This window comes from Cupressus sempervirens, chromosome 5 (assembly GCF_028749045.1).
Source record: "Cupressus sempervirens isolate cs-2001-9-10 chromosome 5, ASM2874904v1, whole genome shotgun sequence".
In the NCBI taxonomy this organism is placed as follows: domain Eukaryota; kingdom Viridiplantae; phylum Streptophyta; class Pinopsida; order Cupressales; family Cupressaceae; genus Cupressus; species Cupressus sempervirens.
Genome location: NC_143122.1, coordinates 749,907,696 through 749,923,668, shown reverse-complemented (window position 1 = coordinate 749,923,668; position 15,973 = coordinate 749,907,696).

Genomic DNA, 15,973 nt, shown 5'->3' with positions numbered 1-15,973 from the left:
AAACTCAATGCTTGACTTATGTCATGATATTTTCTTTGTGTGCTGACTATTATTGATTTTTGTTGAGTGTCCTTGTAAGTCTCTCAATGATGCATCGCTAGAGGACTTGGGGCATGGGACATGTTTTTATTTGTTTTTTGCTTGCGGGTGTGGTCTTGAAACTCTAGAGTGTCTCTTGTTGTCCCCTTGAAATGCTTAGGAGATTTGAGGCATCATCCTTGATTGTTTTTGCACAACCGTTCTTATGGTCATCTTGGCATCAATGCCTTGATGCAAGCATGGTTTTGCTACATTAAATTGGGTAAGCTAACATCGAAGTCATCTTGACCTTTATGTCTTTGATGCTTATGTTAGAATCTTTCCACATTCCAATCTGATATAAATTACATTCATATCTTCATAGTTGCACTTGTGACTACTGATGATGTGTATTATTCATTCTAATATATTTTTTATAGATCACAAAAGAGTCTATATTATTATAATCGATTGACTAGTATATATAGTGAATAAATTTGCTTCAGTGGTATAATCTGAGGCTATGTCTGCACCTAGTTCACAATTGTAGAGATGGCACTTTGAAAGTAATTATCCTAGCATATGTCAATGATGGAAACTTGCGAATTGAATTGCCAACTGAAATGCCTTGATTTTTTATACTAGTGGACTTTGACATGCTTTTAAGTTTATCCTTTATTACTTTCATCAAATCCAATATACTTGTTGAACTTTAGATATTTTATATCTTCTATTGATTTTACTTACTAAAAAATTATCTAAGACCATTACTGAAAAATGATTGTTGAGCTAGATTTTAACATCATTTCTACTGAGAAGGCATATTGTGTTTGCACATAAATGAGGGCAAAGAATTTGGAACAATCGATATAGGGGCCCTTGGTACATCATATAAGGATTAGTTCTCTATTAGACTTATGAGCCATTCCCTAAAGGTTCATTTATTTTTCTTTGGGAATTTCTTACTAAACCTAATTTGATTTAATCAAGTTGTCATGCTCTCATTTACATATAGGAATGCCTAGTAATGGCCAATCAAGTGAAAATGTCATTTTGGCTATCTGTAATCATAAGTTGGCTTCAGTACAAAAGAGGACAGGATGCTTATTATTCTTTCCAAATTTTCTACATTGCAAAAGAGCCTATATTAGCTTTATGATCGATCGACCGGTAAATATAGTGAATCAATATGGTAGAGGTTTTAGTAGTAATTTGATTCCCCAATACTTACATTACCATTTTTCAATCTTAAAAAAAAAAATCAACTCCCTCATCATTTTACAAACATATACATGTATGTATCTTGGAAGAAGTATAGGAATACCTTGTTTTATTGAAGCCAAATTGTTATTGAAAATATCAACTATTAATTTTCCTTTTCCCTTCCAAGTTTTTCTTATGTAATCTCCACTAGGATCCACTTTATGTGAAGGACCCTTCATTCTCTAGTTTTAATATATATTTTCCTTCCACCCTTGATATATAGGAAATTGATCATAGGATGAAGTTATAGATGTTGTCATTGATGAAAAAATAGATTATTGACATGATAATTTGGTTAGATAATAACTTTTGAATGGAAGTCACTCATGAAAATGGCTAAGTATAGAGCAAGAACAGGTATATAGTTAGATAGTTTTGGTTAGCAAGCACAGAATACTTTATAGAATTGGCTCAAATTTTTAATATATGTAATATTTATAGTGTATGAATGCTTCAAATATGGTCTTATGTGTTAGTGTGTTAATTAGCACATATTTTGGGTAAATGGAGTAAACATGACAAACTGTTGTATGCACCCTAAAATGGTCGCCTAGACTATGGGCCCCCATTATTAAATTTATCAATTTATCAAATTTCCTAAATCAATGGTGTGTAATATTTTATTAAATAAATTCAAATAAATTTCCTTGATCAAATTCAATTTGTTTTATTTCTAAGGTTGATCATTTTATCCTAAGTCTTATTTAATTAAAATAACTTGCTCTCTTTTAATTAAATAAAATAAGTCCTCGTTTAATTAAAAGAAAACCTCTCTTTTAATTAAATAGTTCATCTACATTTAATTATTTAAGAGAAAAACCCCTCTTTTAATTTGATTAAATATTTCCTATTTAATTAAAAGAACTTGCTCCCTTTTAATTAAATAAAATATCCCACTTAAATCTCTTTTTGATGAAAAAGGAGTTAAAACAAATGAAAAATTAAATAAATCTTTTATCTACACTTAATATGGGACTTATCTTCATCCTTTCTCCACTATCTTCTCAACCACTCCACTTTTCTCATTGGTGGATATTTAGTTCACATGGATCATTATTTCTCCACCCTTGATTAAATCTTTTTCCTCTTAATCTAGATCGTCCAATCTTCTTTATAAGGGAGAGTCCTCTCCTCATTTTGGAGACACCCATTATTATGCTATTGTTATGTTGCAGGTTTGGAGAGTGATTTTTGAAGAAGGAGTTTTGAATATTAAAGCTTTTGTGGAGAACTTCTATCTTCTTGTCTCATTCTCTCTTGCATGCATGGCTTCCATCATCATGATCCATACTTTGATTTTCATGTTAGCTTAGATCTTGCATTGATAGATTAGATCTTACTTTCATAGATTAGATCTGCATTGTTATTTCTTTTCATAGATTAGATTTCATTTCTTGCATTGTTTTGCATTGTTATCATTTAGATTAGTTTTTTTTTTTTTTTTTCCATTTGCATGCATATTAGATCATTGAATCTCTTGTTTCGTGGTGTACTTGTATGGGCACAAACTAGGTCAGACTGAGGGCCTCCATTACAAACCCCTACACTCCATGAATAGGGAGCTATGAGTCATCATTTGAGACCTCATTTTTTAGAAATCTTGAATATAATGACTCATATAAGTGTGCTCACATTTTAGGCATACAACTATAACAGTTGCTTGAGTCACTTTTGAGGATCAAGCAAATTGGCCTATCTAATTGAATTGTTTAATCAATTCAATTTCTTGGCATAGTAGGGATGCTATAGTATAGGTTAACCCTTGGGTAGTATAATTTTATATTTTATATTAGAGTTTGTGCTACAAATTTTGTGAAGAGTTTTTGTTAGTTGACTATAAAGATTGGTTTTGTATGTGAGCATACATTATGATTCTATGATCAATGTTATTTTATATATGTACAAGCCTTGATGTTGAATTAGATTATGTACGAGCTTCATTTTAGACCAATCATACATTGGCATATTAGTATAGTCTTTTTTGCATTGGTATACTTTCATTGTAATTGGACAATGAGTTCTTTATCAAGAAAGTGTACTTTTTTTTTGTTAAACAATTTCTTGGAAGGTTGAGAACTCTAGCAAGGTTAAGTCTTGTAACAAGAAAATAAATATGAATTGGGTCATAACTCTTCATAAATAAATTTTAGATTAGTGCATAGTTGGGTACCAACCCCATTATGGTTTTCACTTATCTAGGGTTTTCTCGAAAATAAATCATTGTGTTTTGAGTTTTTTACTATTCTATCATTGATTTTTTGATATAATTTTATGTGGATATTTATGGTTAAGTTAAAAGATTCTTGATTGGTTTGAAAGTGCTACAGCACTTATTCATGCCCCCTCACCCCCACCTCCCAGTGTTTCTTGATACTAACCCAATTTTTCCAAAACCATCTATAACTTTACTCACATTTTTTGTAGCAACATATTTCGAGTGGCAACATACATAAATGAATATTTTTTGTTCAAATTAAATGCCAATATATAATATGGTTCAAAATTAATGCCAATATTTATATTGTATAATTTATTTGATTTGTTTAGATGCCATCCTTACTGAAGAGATAGTAATATTTGATTATTTTATTATTATTGATTATATACAAGATACTATTAATGCTTGTATGTTTACATTTGATATAATTTTATAGCCCAAATATTTTCTTGTGAAGAAAGTCCATGCCTAACAATATGAACCTAGAATAAAATAATGTGACAATTATTAGATTCTCATCTTAGTTCAAAAGAAACAGTGATGGAAAATGTTATTTTCCTTGTAAAAAATGCAAGGGCTTAAAGAATCGAAGAATTATAATCACAATAACTTAGAGACATAGTAGGAAACATGATCATATTGAAGGGGGAAAGGATTTTCATCCTTTGATGAATGTGGATTTTGAACTAGTGGAATATGGAGGTGTAAATATTGAAATAGAAGATAGTGCTCCCCTGGAAGAAGATGATCCTGAGGCAAAGAGCATAATTAAAGATGTTGGTATTGGTGCAGCTTATAATGTGCCAAAAAACAAGATTGAAGAAGATGTTACTTGCACAACTAATGAAGATGATGAAGATGATGATAGTCGTGCATCTAATGATGATGATGAAAAGAGCCTTGGTATACCTATAATTGAAAAGGCATATGAACCCCTGTACCAAGGCTCTCAAATAACACTTCTCTCTGTTGAATTATTGTTGGTAAATTTCAAGGTTATGAATGGTATATCCAATGTAGCAATCTCACGTATGTTAAGGTATAGTGCCATTTTTGTCATCTTCTATGTTATCACACCATTAATGTTCTTTGTATTAACAATGTTTTTCCATAGATTGATAGGTGAGTGTTTATTAGGACCATCAAACATTCTACCTCACTCTTATCAAGAATTATTGACCATTATGAAAGATATTAGAATGGAGTATCAAACAATACATGCATGTCCCAATGATCATATTGTACATCATAAACAACATGAAATTGGAATAAAGTGCATTGATTTTCACATTAGTAGATATCAATCAGATCAAATAACCACAAAGGTGCCTTGCAAGGTTTTGGTACATTCCCATTATTCCATGTTTGTAATGATTATTCAGGTGTACTTGCTTAGCACAATTTATCGATTACCATGCATGCAATAGAAGTGACACATGACAGGATCCAAACCTTCCAAATGCACACTTAAAACCAAATAAATAACCATACAGATCTTGAACTAGCTCATTTTCAAGTTGTTCATCCTTTTGCTACTTCAACCCCATCTTCCTCTCCATGCCATAAAGCCTCATTATCTATCTCTTTCTCGGTAGTATATCTCTTCCTCCTTTCCTTGCACAATTTTTTCCTCTTCTTGTCTTTCTCTCTTTTCTTCTTTCCATTACTCAATAATCCCTTCAATGCATTGTTATATCAGTCAAAAAATATAAATATGCTTTAAAAGTTGATGATAAGTGTAATGCTAATGGTAACTGTTGGAAATATCAAGACGACTATGCTAGGTTACTAAGAGGGGAGGGGTGAATCAGTAACCTCTAAAACTTTATCAAACTCAGCACTTTATAGTAATATACCAATTATCATTTATTGATCTAATTGCATGCATGAGAAATTGAAAACATAAAACATTCATAACAGTTTAACACAATAATTTGGTGACCTAGAAACCTTCCAAATAGAAAGTAAGACTAGGGTGGGGATGAGACCCATAAAACTTCAATAATACTCTATAAAGTTGGCCTGTTAAGGCTTACATTGATCACTTCTGATGATCTTCCCTATTAGGAACAATTAGGACTGCTAGGTCCACCTTGTTAGAGGTTTTTACAAACACACAATAAAGTATGCACTCTGTTAAGAGATTTAAGAAAGACTGTTAAGTCTACCTTGTGAAAGGATTTAAACTAATTCACCTATTAGAACGAAACAATAGATCTCTAACTTACAACTAAATTATTGATAGAGATTAATTTAATTGTACTGATCACCTTTTGTGATGGATATGTCTCTACTACTCCTTTCCTGATATGGTCTTCAATATATACTTTATCTATTGCTTGATTACATTCGCATTCTTACATACTTATGTTCATGAATTACATATTAACACTCATTGTATATGATATAATCCATTACATATATACCAATCCAATTTAGAAAATTACAAAGTCAGCCAATATACAAGTTAACATCGATACTACAAAGTCAGCCCATATGAAGACACTCGGGTTCTAAAGACTGACTTGGTGAAGTTAATGCAGGAGCATCTTGGGTTTGCTTACAATCCTACATGTTTGGAGGGATTTTAGTTAAGTTTTGTGGAGCTTGGTAGATACTAGTGTTCAGCATACATTGGGATCTTAGCATGGTCTGGGAAATCGGCATGGTCTTTGGTTGCTTGACATGGTCTGGGGACTCAATATGGTCTTTGGTTGTTTGGCATGGTATTTGGTTGCTCGGCATGGTTTGGGAATTTGAAATGGTATTTGTTTCCTTGGCATGTTATATGGTTTCTAAACATAGTCTTGGGACTCGACATGGTCTTTGGTTACTCGGCATGGTCTTTGGTTGCTCAGAATGGTCTAGGAGGAGCTCAGCCTTGCTTAGGAATTTGGTGCCTATTGCAAGCCATGTAACTAATTTTCCACAATGGGTTAGAGGATTAAATTTTAGGGATTGAAGAGGGCCTAGAGTACTAACTAAAATTCAAAGAATGAGTTCTAATTCATTCAGAGCTAGGAGATATCATGATTTTACTTGGATATCAATTTTGGGTATTTAATTGTTGTTGCAATCTGACTTGTGGCATTTAATTTATGTATTTCTATTTAACTTGTGTTTTGGGCTAACTTGTGGCTTAGATTGGTATAAGTAGGGGTTGGGGGGGATTCTTTTTCTCATCATTCATCCATCATGGAGAAGAGCTAGTAGTTGCAGCTTGGAAAATAAGGAGATTGCTTGGTGGGCTTGTGAGCACAAGTTGAGATCTTCCTTGGGGTTTCTATCAGAGTATAGAACTAAAATAGCTAGTGTTTGGATTGGATCTTGAGGGATCTTGCAGAACTATTACTTTCTTTATATTTGGCCATAATCGAGAAGACCTTACAGCTTGGCACATTACATGTAATCAGTTATATTTTATGAATATATTATTATAATTTGGTATCAGATCTTGCTTTTTTGCTTGGTTTCCATTGTGTGGTTGTATAGATGGGGGCTAGGACATCTCCTTTGGGGATTCTCCTACCTTGCACTAGGTTAGGTGGTATCAAAGTGAAGGTTGTTCCTAAGTGTGTAGGAAGATCACCAAAGCTGAGGTAGTTTGCACCAGGACTTGGGTTAATGAAGATTGATCTTGGGGCTGATTGATCTTTTGGTTGGTGAATTTTTTGCTTATGGTTTGCTAAAATTTTGGAAGATGCCTCCAAAAATATTGGACCCTAGGGAAATTACCAATCTTATTGATATTGTAGAAGAATATATCTCAGAGAAGATGAGAGCAAAGTTTAGATCTGAAATTACATTGATGAAGGGTGACATGATTGTCGAAATTGTAAGTGCTTTGGGTGGTGTACCTAGACATGTGGGTAATAAGGATGGTTATGAGGAAGTTGCTAAAGACTTTGAAGCCAGTGGATCTAGGAGTGAGGATAGAACTGATCGTGTGGAGAGACCTATTGGAAATAGGGTTGGTCAGTTTGCTCAACCTGGATCTCATTTGAAGCTGAAGCATAAGATGGAGGTTTCTAATTTTTTAGGTACTTTGAATCCTAAAGACCTGATTGATTGGATTGGTGAATTGGAAGACTACTTTGAGCTTGAGGATATTGAGGATCCACTTAGAGTAAGGTTGGCACAAACTAATTTGAAGGGACATGCTGCTCTTTGGTGGAAGGAACTATAAAGAGACAAAGAAAAGGAAGGCGAAATGAAGATCACTAGATGGAAATTGATGGTGACTAAGTTGAAGGCTAAGTTTATTCCTACTAATTATGAACTTGAGTTTTAAGAAGGATATGACTATGAAAGATTATACAAAGAAGTTCTACAAGTTGACTATTCGGTCTGGGCATAGAGAATTGTCAAAAGAGAAGGTAGCTCAATATATTAATGGTTTGAGATTCACTATTCAGGATCAGGTTGGTATGTTGAATATTTCTTTAGTTGAGGATGCTTATTAGTATGTTTTTGAGAGCAATGAAAAATCTAAAGAGGAAAAATCAAGGTAGTTCCCAAGGGGAGGAGAAGCAGGATAGTTTAGCACAAGCTAAATTGAAAGTAGAAGGTGAGTCAAAACCTGTTGAATAGAAAAGAAGGATAGGCGGAGGTGGGTTCAAAGGTAATTGCTTCAAGTGTGGTCAAGAAGGGCATAGATCTTTTGAATGTCTAATTGGGAGGACAGTTGTTGTTGTGAATGAGGTTGAAGTCAAGGATAGTCAGCCTAAGCAAGGAGAAAGTTTGTTAGCTCAACAAGTACTATTTGGTGAGAGGACATCGGATTCTTGTTAGAGGACTAGTTTGTTCAAAACTCATTGTAAGTCTAGTGGTAAAGTCTGAAAAATGATTGTGGATGGTGGTAGTATTGATAACCTTGTTGCTGAAGAGATGGTTCAGAAACTTGGTTTGAAAAGAATGAAACATCCTTATCCTTATAGGATTGGTTGGTTGCAAGGTGAGCATGCTTTGGAAGTGAGGTACCAATGTCTTGTTGATTTCCAGATTGGGCAATATAAGGATCAAGTGTTGTGCGATATTGTGGATATGAATAGTTGTCATGTATTACTTGGTAGACCTTAGTAGTATGATTGCAGGGTTGTGCATGATTGTGTTAGTAATGTGTTTATTGTTGAGAAAGGTGGTAGGAATTTTTCTCTAATTCCTATGCAAAATGAAGAGCTTAATAGGAGGAACCTAAGTATTGGCAGCTAAGTTAAATTGGCAGGTTCTAAGAAGGATGGAGATTAGCATGGAAAGAAAACCTATGGAACACCTATGGAGGATGTGAAGAAGAAGAAAAATAAGGGAAAGAGTGTACAAGTTGAAGACTTAGAGGATATGTATGTGAAGAACCAATTTGGGATTTATGTGTTGAATCCCAGAAGATGTTATTCCAGTTACTAGAACATCTTTTTGAACCTGGGGTGTCTGATGCAGGAGCATCTTGGGTTTTCTTGCAATCCTACATGTTTGGAGGGATTTTGATCAAGTGTTGTGGAGCTTGGCAGATAGTAGTGTTTGACATACACTAGGAACTCGGCATGGTCTAGGAACTTGACATGATCTTTGGTTGCTTGGCATGGTCTAGGGACTCAGCATGGTCTTTGGTTTCTTGGCATGGTCTATAGTTGCTCAGCATGGTCTAGGAACTTAGCATGGTCTTTGGTTTCTCAGTATGGTCTATGGTTGCTCGACGTGGTCTTGGGACTTATCATGGTATTTGGTTACTCAGCATGGTCTTTGGTTATTTGGCATTGTCTGGGAGGAGCTTGGCCTTGCTTAGGAATTTGGTGCCTATTGCAGGTCATGTAACTAATTTTATACAATGAATTAGAGGATGTAAATTTTAGGGATTGAAGAGGGCCAAGATTACTAACTACAATTCAAAGCACAAGTTATAATTCATTCAAAGCTAGGAGATATCATGATTTTACTCGGATATTGATTTTGGGTATTTAATTATTGTTGTAGGTTGACTTGTGGCATTTAATTTATGTATTTGTATTTAATTTGTGGTCTAGGTTGACTTGTGGCTTATATTGGTATAAGTAGGAGTTGGAGAGAAGTCTTTAGTCATCATTCATCCATCATGGAGAAGAGCTAGTAGCTACAGCTTGGAAAACAAGGAGATTGCTTGGTGGGCTTGCGAGCACAAGTTGAGGTCTTCCTTGGGGGTTTCTATCAGAGTGTAGATCTGGACTAGCTAGTGTTTGGATTGAATCTTGAGGGATCTTGTAGAACTATTACTTGCTTTGTATTTGGTCATAACTAGGAAGGCCTTATAGCTCAGTACATTGCTTGTAATTAGTTATATTTTATGAATATATTATTGTAATTTGGTATTAGATCTTGATTTGTTGCTTCTTGGTGTTGTGTTTCCACTATGTTGTTGCATAGTTGGGGGCTGGGACATCTCCTTTGGGGATTCTCCTACCTTACACTACGTCAAAATTTTTGATACTTGGCGTCCGCTATCATTACTTGGCATCGTCATGCATTTAGTAGAAGTAGAAGCTCGGTTCATACTAATTACCTCAAAGTAGTTTCGAACTTGGTCTGTACTAGTGACTCGATAGATACTTTGTAATTTGACATAAACTAAATCACTAGTTTACCATGACTTCACTCAGTAAATACTAATCATCATATAGCTCAGTTAACGCTAGCTTCATATTCCATGAATTGCTAGCTCGATAGAAACTGCAAATCTTGGTAACCACTAGAGTGCTTGGGTTGAACTACTAGACTTCAAACTACCTAATTCTACTCAGTTTGAACTACTGCACTCCACACTAATTGAATTCCCTTTGTAACTACTGGAATGCTCGATGGCCACTAGAATTAGTCCAGAATACTTGGTAGCAATTGTAGATCTTGGTGGCTACTGAATTACATGAAAAACACTATAGATTGTTCAATGAGCTCGATAGCCATACAAAATCTAAATAAGTGTTGTCACTAATAACAAACTTGGCTGATATATCAACAATCTCCCCCTTTGGCATTAGTGAGAAAATAATTTATTACCCAAAACTTATATACATCAACATGTGATACTAGCTTGGTAGGGTATACTATTTTGAGATTTTTCAAAATTTATCTTTGTAAGTATATATAGTATACTATACAACATATCTACAAAATTCTCCTCTTCTATATACATTTTCTTTCTTTGCATGATTCTCCCCCATACAATATACATAGTGTCTCACTATACATAGTCTCTCCCCCTTTTTGACAATAATGCCAAAGATTTATTCAAAACATGTTTACATGGAGACACCAAAATGAGATAGAAACTCAAAATGTACCTTAAGAATAAGTGCTAGAGTTTTATCCCAATTTTCTTGCAAAATCTTGCATGTATGTAGAGCAATTCGAACTTCTACAAAGAGTTCTATCATGTGATCTGCAATAGAGAAGTTAGTGTTGTGGATCAAGGTTTTTGAATAAACAATATGTTTCTGCATTGTATCCATGATAGGAAAGATCGTATTCTAAATAGCTATCAATGTAGATCGAATCCTTGCTTCTTCTCTCAACAACTCTTCCTGCATGTCTGACAGAAATCTGATCTTCATATGATGTGCACAACTTGAACTAGAGTCAAGTTGCAATTATTGTGTACTGGCTTTCAGATCCTCATCAATATTTGTCAGTTTTCTCTTTATCTCCTTTGTGAACTTAGTAACATCACATAACTTCACAAAAAGTGATGTCACATTGGTGCAAGAGGTTTCAAGATTGGTCAAAATTGAGGAAAGCTCAACTTGTTGAATAGCAATGTGCTCAAGCACTTTATTATCAGATTTATTTTTTACTTTCTCAATTAACTTATCTTGACCACTAGAGTCCTCATTAAAATTTTGGACTACCTCTGCTAATTGAAATAAAATAGGTTGAGAAGAATCAACCTCAATACCTATAGCCTTAAATAAAATGTTCTTAGCATCATCTATAATCTTATATTCCCTATCTCTCTCCTTTCTTAATTTCTTCTGGTTTTCCTTCTTTTGGAGGGGTTCACTAGCTATATGCATTTGACCCATAGTAAGATTGTAGAAGTCTCATTTGGGAATTTCTATTTCCTCATCTAGGTCTATATCCTCTTCTATCTCCTTGCCTCTACTCAAAAATCTTGTACTCGGTTGAGCCTTAGGTTCAACTGTCCTTGTACGTAATGCCTTTGTATCCAAGGTGGAAACAATTGTAGATATACTAGGACTTGTTGTAAAAATTGATATAGTACCAACTGATGGAATACTAACAGGAATGATTGTTGAATCCAAAACTAAAGAAGTTATAACTGAAGCATCCACTACTAAGGTAGACAAAATTGTAGAATTCAAAATTGAAGTACTTACTACTAAAGAGCTCAAAAGTGTAGAAGCCACTGTATTCATAACTAACGATTGCAACTCAAGAGCTAAAGAAGAGGAAGGTTGCAACTTGGTAGATGAAGTGGTAGACACTTCTATCAATGATGTGCTGAGCTATGTGGGGCTGAAGAGTGATTGGATGTTTGAAGTACCTGAAGTTGTCACAATCAAACTTATTGAAGTTGTCTCTAAGCTTGATATGGCTGCTAGTTTTCTTGGAGAGTGAGGAAGTGAGGCAATGACTATGGCTGTTATCTTCATAAGGTCAATCTCATCATCATCTTCTTTGTCTTCCTCGGTAACTTCCTCCTCTTTACCTTCTTCAACTTCCTCATTGTCAAAATTGTGTAGGCTCAGTGTAAGTTTCTTCTTCCTCATCATCATTGTCATCATCATCATCCTTAACATCTATTGGGAAGTCACTTTGTTTATGCAAATGATAAACTTTCTTCCACATGCTTGTGGCATTCTTAACCACATGCTCTATATCCTTGATCAAGATTCAACATGTATTAAATCTAAGAGTTATTTTATCTTTTTTTTCTTCAAGGACTCTTTTACCTCAACATTTTCCATGCTAGGTAGCAATTGCCTCGAGGCTTGTCTATAAATATCTTTTTCTATTTGCATTGCAAAGTCCCATCTTGGCTTTATTTTCTCTAATAATTCATTAGATATTTGGGAGGCTATATGATCTGGTAAATACTTCCATTTTCCCATTTTGGTTAGCACCAGTTCTTCAACCTGTTTCTTCTCTACCTATGATCTTGTTTCATACTTCAAGGATTTAAAGTTTTTTATGCCTACACCTTCTTCCATCTATTTCAACTTTTCCTGGAAGGTGGGAGGATTTTTATTGAGGACAATTTCACTGCCTTTCTTCCTAGACCTCCTTATGAAGACTACAGTGGATGGCTTTGGTGGCTTAGTGATGATCACCTTGCCTGTCTTCTTCAAGGTTTCTTCTTCCTTTTTAGACTCATCCTCTACCTCTTCATCTATATCTTCTCCTTTTCCCTCAATTAACATAAGAGGTGTGCTTGATTTTAGTTTTGCTATCCTCCTCTTAATTTTGTTAACTACTTGTGGGAGCTTTATCTCTAGCTCTATCATTGCCTTTACCTCATCATATGTTCCAAAGTGTGGTGCCTTTGGATCAACAGGTTCATTAATCAAAGCTTCAATAATGTCCTTTGTTTTATCAATATTTACCTCATAGAGAAGAAGTTTTATCCATACAATCCTAGGTTTTACTGCCTGAATGTAGACTTTTTCATTATCTACCTTGAAACAAACATCATCTTTGTAATCTTCTACCAATTTCTTAGGTATTTTGAATCTATTATTCACTTTCTCTTTGAATACTTCAAAGTAGTTATCTATAATGCTGACAAAATTCTCTCTCGTTTCTGTAATGTATTCATTAATCTAGTATAGTACAGGCACATCTTTTCTCCATATTACCATGCCTTTGGAAGGGAAAAACTTCTGAACATAGAAGAACAAACAAGTCAACAGAGAGCCAAATTTGCAGCGATTATTCTTGGAAGTCCGAATACATTCCATGTTCTTGTTAAATTGCTTCAAGAATAGATCTATCAAGTCATAAGATAAATTGTTCTTCACAACTTTGTAAGCTAAGTCCATAGCTTCACATGATAAACTATTGAGGCAACTTGAACTATATATCTTGTGAGCCATCACATGTATCCTAAATTTCAATTTTGCATTAGTTACAATACTGATTTTCATCCCTCTGCCATCCCACTCGGATAGGATTTTCTTTTCTAGCTCAACCCAACCTAGGGTTTTGGTGGTTTTGGCTTTAGTGAGCATGGGAAGGTTGATAATGCAATGAATCATTTTCTTTGTGATTACAACTAGTTTCTCAAGCCATATCTAACCATTATGCACTCTGCTTAGAATGGATCTAATCCATTTGATTTGAAAACCTTGGGGCATGTGAGGAATGTGGGTCAAACCTTTGTCTTCCAAATGTTTATGCTTGGGTTTGAGAACTCCATTAACACACAATTCACCTAGGGCATCATCCATTTCTAGGGTTCCAATTTCTTGAATAGAACACTTTAAATGAGTATGTATATCATTAATAAGGAGTACCTTAGGTGGAATTTATGATTGAGCTCTGCTTGGGTTGAGGTTTTCTACGATTGTGGGAATAAGTTTGAAGTCTGGTACTTTCCACTTGACTCCTCAAACTAACATCTCAGACCCTTTCTTCGCTCTGTTGGATGTCATGATTACTTGGTAAATTATCAAACCCTTGAAACCCTTGCTACAAATTCACTTGAGGTCACTTGATTGCACTAGAATTTTCTTTCTTTGCAATATCACTTAGATTTCATAGTGAAAAATGAATTTGATTTCATGCTTATTGTTAAAAAATTTCCATTAATGCTCAGTACAAAGGTAGCTGGGTTGACATCATGCTTGACATTATGCTCAATAGCCTGTTATCCACTATTCAATTGTTTACTCGGTGAAGGTTCCTTGACTTGATAATCATGTGTGTCTTGTTACTCCCAACCTTGCTCGGTAGAGTCTATGACCCGACCTTACTTAGTAGAGAAGGTAACTCAATGATAATTGATACTAATCTTCCTCAATGATCCTTTTGTATCTCAAATATTGATTTGGATCTTTGTCACTTTTTCAATTGGAATTGTTTGAATGTGTTCTTGTTAGCGCAGTTCTAGTTCTTCTTTGGAAACCTAGTTGAAAATGGTGGAGTCACCTACTTCTTGAGTGACATGACCATCATTACTTGAACTAGCATCCTCAATAGATTTGGGGATCTATTGCTACCTCGTCTACTTTTGCTTTCTTTTTATCTTCAACTCTACCTATATTCATGCAATTCTTGGCTAGATGAACAAGTTTGGTACAGGTAAAACATCTTATGGTGGTATCTCTTTTCCTTGTGTGATGTTTAACACAATTCATGCCAATGTGTCCATATTCACCACAGTAATGACATCTACACCAAGTATTGTAGTCCCAACTAAATATTGCTTTCACAATTTGCACTTCTGGATTAAATGACTTAGTTCTGCAATCTAATGCCTTGTGACCTTGTTTCTTGCATCTGTGACACTTGCCCTCAAATTTTGGTTTCTCTTTGTATTCATTAGCCCCGTGATGATGTTGATTGAAATTGTAACATTTTCCATTAAATTTTTCTTTACCATTACTCCAACATTTGTTTGATGTATGACCTATCTTACCATAGTGATTACAAGTAGGTCTTTGATTCCTTTGAGCACCTTGTTTAGAGGATTCACCTTCTTCTTTATATCCAATTCTTGCTTTACCCTTTTGTCTATAGAGATTCGGCTCATTCAGTTGATTTAATTGATTCATGTCTACTTGGGATTTCATCATTCTTTTATTGATTTTCTTTTCAATGTTTAAGTCATTTTTCAATCTTTCACTAATTTTCTTTTCAAACCTCAACTCATTTCTTATTTTTTCATTGATTTGTCTTTCCAAATTTGGATCATTTCTTAATCTTTCATTGATCTGTCTTTGGCTCATGATTTCCTCATTTATATTGGACATTTGGTCCATAAGATCTGCATGTTGAAGGGATTGGTTCTGGATCTCATTGTTTCTTCCATCCATTTCTTCTTTTATCTTATTCCTCTATTCCAAGATTTCACATAACCTTACTTACTAAATTTCTTGTTCTTTTTTGAGTTTTCTTACTTCTTGTAGGGAACCATTCTTCTCTAGGAATTCTTTGATTGCATCATTCGCTTCGTCTTAACTGCTCAAAGGGAAAAAGTCTTCAATTCTTTCTTCAATGTATTGATGATCATTCATTTGATTTGCAAGTTCCTTCCTTCTTTTTAGGGATTAGGAAAGTTGTTCCTTAGCTTTCTTGAGTTGTGCAATGGCCATTTATAGATCCAACTTTTCATTGTCAATTGCCTTATCAAGTCTGAATATCTCCATATCCTTGATATTTTCTCAAGTTGTTAAACTTTCTCTTGAGAACCAAAAAGCTCTAATACCAATTGTCGAAAATATTCAAGACTATGCTAGGTTACTGAGAGGGGAGGGGTGAATCAGTAAC